Raw genomic sequence first — 12,046 nt, 5'->3', positions numbered from 1 at the left:
AAAAGATGGTCTAAAATAACAGAGCTTAAAGCAGGTCTGGGGTAGTGTCCCAAAGGAAATTTAGGGCACTGTTTCCAGAAGTAGATGAATAAGTGAGAGCTGGGAGGCAAAAATATCAGGTGTCCACCTCAGTTATGTTTCCAGACATGAACTTAAGAGGGATACATAAGCAAAAAGCAATGATTTCATGAAGTAAGATAGGAACATGGTACAGTGGAAGCTCTGAAGAAGAGGTGCCCAACTGTGCCGAGGAGACTGGGGAAAGCTTTGAGATAGGAAGTGAAAATTTAGGGTAAACCTTGAAGGGTGAGTGGGAGTTTGCAAACAGAGAAAGGAAAAACAACAGAGAGAAGAAACAGCATGCAAAGGCCTAAAAACATTTTAGATTTGAGAGTACTGAGAAATTCAGGCAATGGTCTGATAGCACAGCAAGTTGCATGATGAGAAGGGGTAGTAGTTGGGCCAGGCTATTGAGAACCTCCCACAGACAGGGTGAGAAAGATGCAAATGGATGTCCCAGGTGCAGTGGATTCTTCACCATCTGAGCCACTAGGGCTCCCCTTACTTCAAAATCTCTCCATTAATGATTGCAGCATGAATTAATCTTCCAGTTGTTCACTAGACAATTATTAAATTATTCACACACATATTAAGACAAACATTCATTCTTACAGACAACACAGTTTAATCTGAAGGTGGCTGGCCTAAGGATCACATCTGGCCTACATACTATTTTATCTGATCACCACAGTGATTTTTTAAAGTTTCAAATTAAAATGTGATAATCACTACATACCCAACTAAATGACTAAAGGTGAAAAAGACAACATTAAATACTGATGTGGAACACCCCTGGGAATCTCACATAAGTGTAAACTGGTACAGCTGCTTTGGAAACTGATCAGGTAAGCCAAACATATGCGTATCTCTTAACCCATCAATTCTACTCCTACGTACTCTCAAACAAATGTATTCATGTATTCACCTAAAAATAGTAGGTACAAAAGTGTCATAGAAACACTGGAAAAAAACCTCAAATTCTAGAATAGGTGGATTCATTTGTATATTCTATTCACAGAATGGAATACTAGTCAATAAGAATTAATTATCCAAAAGTATTCACAAAATCATGAGTGAATCAAAAAAATCAGAGAGGAAAAGGGGAATGGAGGTGGGAGAGGGAAAAGAGTTACACTATGACAAGTTTCCTATTTCTTATTGAACAAGTGTAATATCAACTTTAGTATATGCTGATAAATCAAAGATGCACACTAGAATCCGTAGAGCAACCAATGAAAATATAATATGAAGAGGTTAAGCTAAAAAAGCCAATAGAGGTGTTTAAAGAGTAGATGCAGCAAAGAAAACAAACATCAACACAGCAGACTCATATTCAAACATACTAATAATTACATTAATTTTAAGTGGGCAAAAAGCATAAATTAAGAGGCAGAGATTATCAGAATAAACAAGCAAGACACAACTATGTAACTTTGTACAAAAGATACACTAAAATACACAAATAGGTTGAAGGTAAAAGGACAGAAAAAGATACACCAGGGAATTCCTTGGCGGTCCAGTGGTGAGGACGCAGTCCTTTCACTGCTGGGGCCTGAGTTCAGTCCCTGGTCAGGGAACTGAGATCCCTGAGCTGCGCAGCAAGGCTGAAAAAAAAGATATAACATGCAAAGAGTAGGTATCAGAAAATTGGAGTAGCTATTGTAATATTAGACAAAACAGACCATAAGACTAAAGTTATCAGAAACAAAGAGGGGCATTTCATAAAGAGTCAATACATCAGGAAGATGATAGCAAAAGAGTCAATACATCAGGAAGATGATAGCAGTTCTACAAAAGAGATTTACACCTCTAAATGCATACATTAAGAAAGAAGAAAGACCTCAGTAACCTAACTAGACACCATAAAGAATCAGAAAAAGAGCAAACTAAACCCAAAACTTGGAGAAGGAAGAAAATAATAAAAATTAAAGCAGAGATAAAAGAAATAGAGAAATTCAGTGAAACCAAAAGTTAGTCTTTGAAAAGATCAACAAAATTGATAAACTTTAGCTAAGGGAGGAAAAAAGAGAAGACTACAATTACTAAAATCAGAAAATAATAGTAGAGACATCACTACTGGTTATATAGAAATAGAAAGGACTATAAGAATAATATGAACAATATGTATGCCAACCAGTTGGATGACAAAGAGGAAATGGAAAATTCCACACAACCTACCCAAATTAAGTCATAAAGAAATAAGAAATCTGAATAGATCTATAGTAAGGAGATTGAATCAGTAATCAAAAACCTCCCAATAAAGAGAAGTTCAGGACTAGATGACTTGGGTGATGAATGCTACCAAATATTTGAAGAAGAATTAACACTAGCACTTCTTAAACTCTTCCCCATAAAATGAAGAGGAAACATTTCCTAACATTCCATGAGGGTAGTATTACATGATATCAAAGCCTGACAAAGACAGTACAAGAAACCTTCAGACCAATATTCCTTATGAATATTCTTGTAAAAATCCTCAGAAAATTACTAGCAAACTGAATTCATCAGTGTATTAAAAGGACTGTACATAACAATCAAGTGCGATTTATTCCTGTAGTGCCAGGAACTTTCAACATATGAAAGTTCATCCATTTAATACACTACATTAATAAAATAAGGGCTTCCACACAGGCTCAGTGGGTAAAGAATCTGCCTGCAATGCAGGAAACACAGGAGATGCAGGTTCAATCCCTGGGTTGGAAAGATCCTGTGGAGAAGGAAATGGCAACCCACTCCAGTATTCTTGCCTGAAAAATCCCATGGACAGAGGAGCCAGCAGGGCAACAGTCAATGGGGTCACAAAGAGACATGACTGAGCAACTAAGCAGCAACAGCATTATTAATAAAATAAAGGGGGAAAAACCCATAATCATCTCAACTGATGCTGAAAAAGCCTAAAATTTAATACCTTTTCATGATAAAAACACCCAAGAAACTAGGAATCGGAATTTCTTAACATGATAAATACTACATATACTACCCACAGCAAATATTGTATTTGGTGGTGAAAGACTGAAAGGCTTTCCCCTAAGATCAGAAACGAGAGCATGCCTACTTTTGTTACTTCTACTGAAAGTTTTAGCCAGAGCAATTATGCAAGAAAAAAGAAATAAAAGGCATCCAAATTGGAAAGAAAGTAAAATCATCTTGTTCACAGATGACATGATCTGTAGAATATGCTATATATTCCACAAAATATTGTTAATAAACCAATTTAGCAAAGTTTCAGGATACAAAGTCAACACAAAAATCAGTTGCATTTTATTCACTAGTACTAAACAATCTGAAAAGAGAAGTAAGGGTAAAAAATAGTATCAAAAAGAACACAACACTGGACTTCCCTGGCGGTCCAGTGGTTAAAAATCCACCTGCCAATGCAGGAGACATGGGTTCGATCCCTGGTTCAGGAAGATTGCACATGCCATAGGGCAACTAAGCCTACTGAGTAAGCCTGCACTCTAGAGCCTATGTGCTGCAACTACTGAGGCCCACACACCCTAAGGCCCATACTCTGCAATAAGGGAAGTCACCACAGTGAGATGCCTATAAAGAGTAGCTCTCACTTGCCGCAACTGGAGAAAGCCTGTGCACAGCAATACAGATGCAATATAGCAAAAAATTTTTTTAATTAATTAAAAGAATAAAATATTTAGGAATAAACCTAACCCAGGAGGTGAAAGACTTGTATGCTGAAAACTAAGACACTGCTGAAAAGAATTAAGACATAAACAAATGCAAAGTTCTATGGTCTGAATGTTTCTGTACCCCAAAATTCATGTATTAAAATCCCACCAGAAACTAGTACAACATTATAAATCAACTATATGTCAGTGTTTTTTAAAAGCTATAAATTTTTTTAATTAAAAAAATCCTAACACCCCAAAGGTTATGGTATTAGTAGATGGGGCTTTGGGAAGTGCTTTAATCATGAGGGCAGAACCCTTATATGAACAGCATTAGTGCCCTTATAAAAGATGCTCCACAGAGATCTCTGGCCCCTTCTGCCCTGAGAGGATACTACAAGAAGTTAGTGACACAAAAGAGGGCCCTCATCCAACCAACTATGCTGGCACCCTGATCTCATCAGACTTTTAGTCTCCAGAACATTGAGTAATAAATTCCTGCTGTTTTTAAGCTACCCAATCTGTAGTATCTTTTTATAGTGGCCTAAATGAACTAAGAGAGAAAAATTAATACCAAGGTGTGGAACTGCTGCTATAACAAATACCTAGAAATACAGAAAAGAGCTTTGGAAGTGGGTATAAGCAGATATTGGAAGAATTTGGAAGTATTCTAGACAAAAAGCCTATACTGTCAAGAATGGACTTAGAGGGCTCAGAAGGAGGAGAGCTTAAAGAAAGCCTCTCTTTTTCAAGAATATTTAAGTGGTAGCGACCAGAATATTGGTAGAAATACAGATGGAAAAAACCATTCTAATGAAGTCTCAGATGGAAATAAAGAATGTGTTACTGGAAACAGGAGAAAAGGCAATTCTTATTATAAAGTGGCAAATATGGGTTTGATCCCTGGTCTGGGAAGATTCCACATGCCTCAGGGCTGACCCCTCACTCTAGAGGTCAGAGTGCTGCAACTATTAGAGCCCTCACAAGTACGGCTAGAACTAGAACCCGAGAGCTGAGCTGCGATTACTGAGCCTTCACTCTAGAACCTGAGAGCCGCAACTACTGAGGCCAAGTGGCACAATTACTGAAGCCCTTGCACCCTAGAGCCTGTGCTCCGCAACAAGAGAAAATGAGAAGCCCATGCACCCCAACTAGAGAGTAGCCCCTGCTCACAGCAACTAGAGAAAGTCTGCGTGCAGCAGTAAAGATCCAGCACAGTCAAAAATAAATTTAAAATAAATAATAAAAGGCATGTGCAAGGACAAACTGGGAAATTGGGATTGATATATGCACACTACTATATATAAAACAGATGACTAGTAAGAACCTATCGTATAGCACAGGGAACTCTACTGAAGTACTCTGTAATTACCTCTGTGGGAAGCCCTACCTCTATGGGAATAGAATCTAAACAAAGAGTGGATAGGGACCTCTCTGGTGATCCAGCGGCTAACATTCCATGCTCCCAATGCAAGGGGTAGGGGTTTGATCCCTGGTCAGGGAACTAGATCCACCTGCTGCAAATGAGAGCTTGCATACTGCAACTAAAAGATCACGCAAAAAAAAATAAATAAATAAAAGATCACGCATACTGCAATGAAGATTGAAGGTCCTGTGTGTTGCAACCAAGACCCAGTGCAGCCAAAATAAATTTTAAAAATAAATATTTAAAAAAAAACATTAAAAAATAAAAATGCAAAAGAGTGAATACATGTATAACTGATCCAGTTTGCTGTATAGCAGAAACACAACATTGTAAATCAGTTATATATCAATAAAAACTAATTTTAAAAAAAGGATGTGCAGCTGAGTTGGGAATTGTGTGATGTTTTACAGTATATTTTTGCATGGAAATTTTCTTAAGGTTGGCAGGTGACCTGTTGTCAACGTAACCTGTTCCGTGACCAGCTTATCCTAACAAAGGAGTTTTTGTGTTGGTGGCAAGTGCTCTATCAGTTTTTAAATGCTCAACCCATGCCCAACAATTTTATGGCTGCTCCCAAGATTTCCATTAGCAATAGCCTTTACCTACACAAAACACAATGGAGCCAGTCTGGTTTTTAAGTCAGACCCAGTTGAACTGCGGTCAGTAACCACTAATAGTCCCTGATGTAGAATCTGGGGATAGAACCAAATGATGGGTTTTCCACTCAAAATAGGGAATGGTGGAAAGCCAATTAGATTGGGAGCTCCATGCAAAGATAGCAGAGTTCAGAAATGAGAGGAACTTGCCCACCATATTTGGAAATGGTGAGAAAGACAAGGAACTCAAAAGGGATCATGGGTTTGCCTGTGTTTCTCGTCGTCCCCAAAGCCATCAGAAGTATCCTTCAGTTCAACTGCTGCCAGCAAATCTGATTAAAAAACAAAATTCAACCAAGTAAATCTGAAGCTCTAATTGGCTTTATTCAATGATCCATTAATAATAACCCATCTAGGGGATAGAAAGGAAAATCTGAGGACCTGTACAAAACAGAAGGCAACAGGGGTGGGGGGGGGGGAAGTTTCTAGTAAAGAACAGATTGGCCTTCCTAGAGGGGACAAATGGGATCTATTGGGTGGGTTATCTCTCTAGTGCTGACCAGGTAATTCCAGGTCAAGTGGTTAAAGGCCACATTCCAAGAAGAAGCTGAAACTGCAATTAGGTTAGGTATTAAGTCCTGTTGACATGTGGCTTAGCACAAGTGACTCCATTTTGGGTTTGTTGTTTCTTTTTTTAACATGTGAGAAGACAGAAATGATTAAAAGGTGGGATTCTTAGGACTTCCCTGGCAGTCCAGTGGTTAAGATTCTGTGTTTCCACTGAAGGGAGTGCAGATTTGATGCCTGTGAGTGGAACTAAGATACCTGATGCCATGTGGTGCACTGAAATGAAATGAAAATGAAAATAATAAAAAGGTGAAATTCTTAATCAAAGGGGAAACAGGAACTTGAAATTTGAAAAATTCTCAGCCTATTCATATTGAATGAGAAAGTTCATTTAAGAGAGAATACAAAGGGTGTGGCAGGATTTGGTAAGATTTATATGAAACTACCATTTCAACAGAAGTGAGGAGCTATTCTGGACAATGGGGGGACTGGTTTATCATCTAAAGACAGGACCTATTGTCTAAGGCAATAGAAGAATGACCCCGAAGTCATGCCATCACAGTCCCAAACTGAAAGGGCATATAGGGCAGATTAATTTCAAAGGAGGGGCTTCTGCTGCCGGGTACCCTTTCACATTGCAGGCTCTGATCCCCCAAATTCTGGCATCTAGCCCCTCAGCTGCCTTCGGTGTAGTGCAGGCCACGGTGGCAGCTCTTTCAGAGAGCACAGGTGGTAAATCTTGGCAGTGTCCACAGTACTGAGTGTAGCTATGTCCACCCAGACTCCAAAGAATGGACCCTTCTGGGCCTCTGGTGTGCAACCCCGTCAGAGAACCACTTTAGGGTACAGCAGAGAGCTCCTATGATGGCAAAGCCCAGCAGAGTTGTGGGGGTGGGACTGCCCTCAAACCCTCAAACTGGAGAGCCAGTTTAAGAGTGTGAGATTCCACTTCCAGAGCCACATGCACAGGATTCCAACCCATGAGAGCTGGGGTGAGGCCATTCCAGTTAGTCCAAAGTGCAGGTCCCTGCTCCAGTGTACCTGAAGGTTTTGGACTTGCTTAGGACTTGCTACCGCTTTCTACTTTTGTTTGGCCATGCCACGTGGCTTGTGGGATCTTAGTTTCCTGACCAGGAATTGACTGGGGCCCTCAGCAGTGAATGCGTGAAGTCCTAACCACTGAACCGTAAGGGAATTCCTTTATTTCTCCTTTTTGAAGTAGGAATGTCTATCCTATGCCTGTCCCACCATTGTATTTTGGAAGCACATAACTTGTTTGACTTAATGGGTTCATAAGTTGAATCAACACTGAATCTCACCCATGTAAAAAAATTAATAAACAGAAGCATCAGAGTCAGGAGACCAGAAGAGGGAGCTTTCAGACCCTGCAATGACAGTCTTTACCCTGGCCAGGAATCGGCCAATGAAAAGCCATGAACTTTCTCATAGTCCTCCTAACTTCTTTTCCCCACTAAAAAGCATTCTCCTTCCCGTGCCTTGCAGGGACTTGCCACAGTTGCAGATCCCAAACTGCAATTCTCTGCTAATTTTGAATAAAGCCTTCCCCCCACCCCCCGGGGAAGTAACTTGCAGTCTGCGTTTTAGGTTAACACCCATTTCTAATTTGGATGAGACTGGTGGATTAGATGGTAAAGAATCTGCCTGTAATACAGGAGACCAGGGTTCAATTCCTGGATCAGGAAGATCCCCTGAAGAAGGGAGTGCATACCCACTCCAGTATTCTTGCCTGGAGAATTCCATGGACAGAGGAGCCTGGCGGGCTACAGTCCATGGGGTCGCAAAGAGTCGAACACGACTGAGTGACTAACAATCTCACAGACTTAGGCTTTAGAGTCAATATTTGAACAGATTTTGGGGTTACTGGGATGGAATGAATGTATTTTTCATGTGAGAAGGATATGAACTTTGGGTGGCCAGGGGCAGAATGCTATGGTCTGAAAGTTTGTGTCTCTCCAAAATTTTATATGTTAAATCCTCCAAAAGATGATGATAGTAGTAAGTAGGGCTTTGGTACATGCTTAAGTCATGAAGGTGGATCCTTCAGGAACAGGACTACTTATAAAAGGGATTCCAGAGAGATCCCTCACACCTTTCATCCTGTGAATTCATTGCAAAAAGGTGCTGGCAATGAACTAGCACCTTGCCAGGTGATCACACTGGTGCTTTAATTTTGGACTTCTCAGTCTCCAGAACCGTAAGCAGTAAATTTTCTGTTGTTTATAAACTGCCCAGTATGTGGTATTTTGTTATAGCAGCCTGAATAGACTAATATAGAAAAGACATCCTGTGTTCATGGACTGGAAGACTTAAGATGACAAATTACCCAAAGTGATGAGAACAAAGAAGCAAGACTCATACTTCCAGACTTCCAAGTATACTACAAAGCTACAGAAATGAAAACAGTGTGGTAATGCATAAGGACAGACATGTAACAGGTAAAACAGAAATAAACCCTCACATAATATGGTCACTTTTCAACAAGAGTGTGAAGACCATTCAATGAGAAGAGGACAGTCTTCAACAAATGTTGCTATGAAAACTATTTACATGCAAAAAAGAATGAAGCTGGACCCTTATGTTATGCCATTTACAAAAGTAACTCAAACTGATCAATGATCTAAGCTTTAAGAGCTAAACTATAAAACTGTTAGAACAAAACATAGGAAATAATCTTCACGATATTGGATTTGGCAAGGATTTTTCTGATATGACACCAAAAACATAAGCAAAAAAGGAAAAAGATAATTGGACTTCATTAAAATTTAAAACTTGTGCATCAGAGGGCAGTATTTGAGAATGAAAAGAAAATCCATAGAATGGGAGGAAATACTTGTAAATCCATATATCAAATTAATATCTAGACTATATGAAGAATTCCTAACTCAATAGCAACAAAAATATTAATAAACCACCCAATTTGAAAATGGTTAAAGGACTTCAATAGACATACCTCCAAAATCTCTCAGTAAAACAGCCTGCAAGGAAGTTAGAATGTATACAAATGACAAGTAAGCAAGATGTTCAACACTGTTAGTCATTAAAGAAAGGTAAATCAAAACCACAATGAGACAGATACCAATACATGCCTATTAGGATGGCTATCATTTAAAAAATCAGAACATAAAGTGTTGAGGATGTGGAGAAATTGGAACCCTCATGCACTGCTTGAGAATAAAAAATTGTGCTGATGTTGTGAAAAGTAGTTTAGCATTTCTTCAAAAAGTTAAATATAGAATTATCACATGATCCAGCAATTCCATTCCTAGGTTATATACTAAAAAGAAGTGAAAATAGAGACTCAGAGACTGGTACACTAACATTCACAGCAGCATTATTTAAAATAGCCAAAAGATAGAAACAACACAAGTGTCCATCAGTAGTGGATGAATGTGTAAACAAAATATTGTATGTACATACAATGGGATATTAGTCAGCCACAAAAAGGAAGCAAACCTGATACACATTACAACATGAACGAACACTGAAAACATCATGCTAAGTGAAGGAAGCCAGACACAAAAGGACAAATGCTGTGATTCCACTTATATATGGTACCCAGAATAAGGAAATACACAGAGAGCAGAACAGAGGTTACTAGGGAATGAGGAAAGGGAGAAATGGATTGTTTAGAATAGTTTGCATTTACTAGAATTTTATATAAATGAATACAGACTTTTTGAATAATTTTTTCTAAGGATAATTTTCAGAGATTCATCTTTGTTGCAGGTATCAACAGTTCCTTCTGCTTTATTGTATATGATTCCATAGTATGTGTCATGATTTGTTCACATAGCCACTTTATGATGGACATTTGGGTTATTTCTAGTTCTTGCCTAATACAAGCAAAACTGCTATGAACATCTGTGTTCAAGTCTTTGCACAGAAACAAGCTTTCATTTCTTGTGGGTAAGTACTTAGGTGTGGAATGGCCACTTTATATAAATTTTTTTCCCAAAATCTCAGATAGCTGAGTATGAGAATTCCAGTTGCTCATCTTCACCTACACCTGGTATGACCAATCTTTTTAATTTTAGCCTTTCTGATATGTATTTTTCACTGTGGTTTTAATTTGCATTTCTCAAATGACTAATGATGTCAAACATTTTTCATGGTTTTTTCCCCTATCAACTTATGAGAGTTCTTCATGTATTTTGAATACTGGTCCTCTATCAAGCATGCAATCTATAAATATTTTCTCAATCTGTAGTTTACTTTTTGTTCAGTTTCAGGCTGCCTAATTAAGAACTCAGTTCCTCATTGACTGAAGGCTGCCCTCAACTCATTGCTGGGCCTCTCCACAGGCAGCTCAAATTGTTGCATAGAAGCAAATGAAGAGTCAAACTGTATGGACTAGAAAAATGGCACAATCTTTCATAATCTAACCTTCAAAGTGATGATGCAATCCTTGCTGTATTCTATTCCTTAGATGCAAGTCACCAGGTGCAGACTATATTCTAGGGGAAAGGATAATGAAATATATGAATATGAATATTAGAGGCAGATATACCATTTCAGAAACTGCTTTCAGAAGATACACAGATGCCTACACAAGTATTATCTTCAAAATTCTTTGTTTTCAGTACTTTATAATTCTTGGTTTTTATCTTCCTGGAATTTCTAAATGTTGCTATGTATATTATTCTATTCCTAATCTTTACTTTTCTATTTCTTTGCTGTCTAATGAAAGAGTTCCTCAATTTAATTTGCTAATTCAATCAATGCAATCCAATCTACTACTTACCTGTATTTATTTCAGCTATTACATTTTTCATTTAATAGTTGTATTTTTGGTTATTTTTCACTCTTGCTCCACTATCTTCTTTCTTTAATATTTATCATGCCATATTTAAATTATTGGTTGTCTTTTCAAGTATTTCTGCTTCAAATAGTATTCACTTTTTCTTTTGAGGCAGTTTTCAGATATCCAACTACTCTATATGAATCCAAATTCTCTTAGGGTTTGGACTATAACTCTGGGAAGGTATACTGGCCAAGAGCCAAAGACCAGAATGTCAAATAAGTATTAAGGTAAGGAAGGGACAAACCTCGGCAAAGCTTTCTAGGAGCCACAAGACCACATGTAACTGTTTCCATTCAGTTTCATCCCACCAAACCAAACCAAACCTTTAAATCCAGTCTAGGAAGAAGCAACTCTTGCAGGAGGCAGTCTCCCTAGATTACAGACCACTAACTGATGTTTTCAAAGGATATTGAGTGAGTGAAAGGCCTAAGGTGATAAATTATTTCCCACCTAGTTTCATTCTCACTACTCAAGGAACTTTTCTCTTTTTTGCCATGCCGCAAATGTTTGCGGGATGCTGTTTCCTGATCAGTGATTAACCTGGGCCATGACAGGGAAAGCCCAGAAACTTAACCACTACATCACCAGGAACTCCCTCTCAGATTCTATTCTGCCCTAACTTCACCCCTGTGGATATCTGCATCTGTAATCTAGGTTGTGGCCTCCATTTCTATAGTAATGGGGCTAGTTGTGGTTTGCCCTAAAGCAGGGATCAGCCCTTTTTTCTGTAAAAGATAATAAATATTTTTGGCTTTTGGGGCCATAAAGTCCATTACAACTACTCCACCCAATCTTTGTGAGTATGGCTGAGGTCTAACAAAATTTAATTTAAAAACAGGTTGCAGGCTGGATTTGGTGGAAGGGTAGTTTGTCACTCCTGTCTCAAAGCAAAGGTGGAGTTAAGAGTGAAGTGGCATAAGCAGAACTTTCCTTAAGACATCTTATTATTGCC

Source organism: Odocoileus virginianus, chromosome 10 (genome assembly GCF_023699985.2).
Source record: "Odocoileus virginianus isolate 20LAN1187 ecotype Illinois chromosome 10, Ovbor_1.2, whole genome shotgun sequence".
NCBI classification, from domain to species: domain Eukaryota; kingdom Metazoa; phylum Chordata; class Mammalia; order Artiodactyla; family Cervidae; genus Odocoileus; species Odocoileus virginianus.
This window is presented reverse-complemented; position numbering follows the sequence as displayed.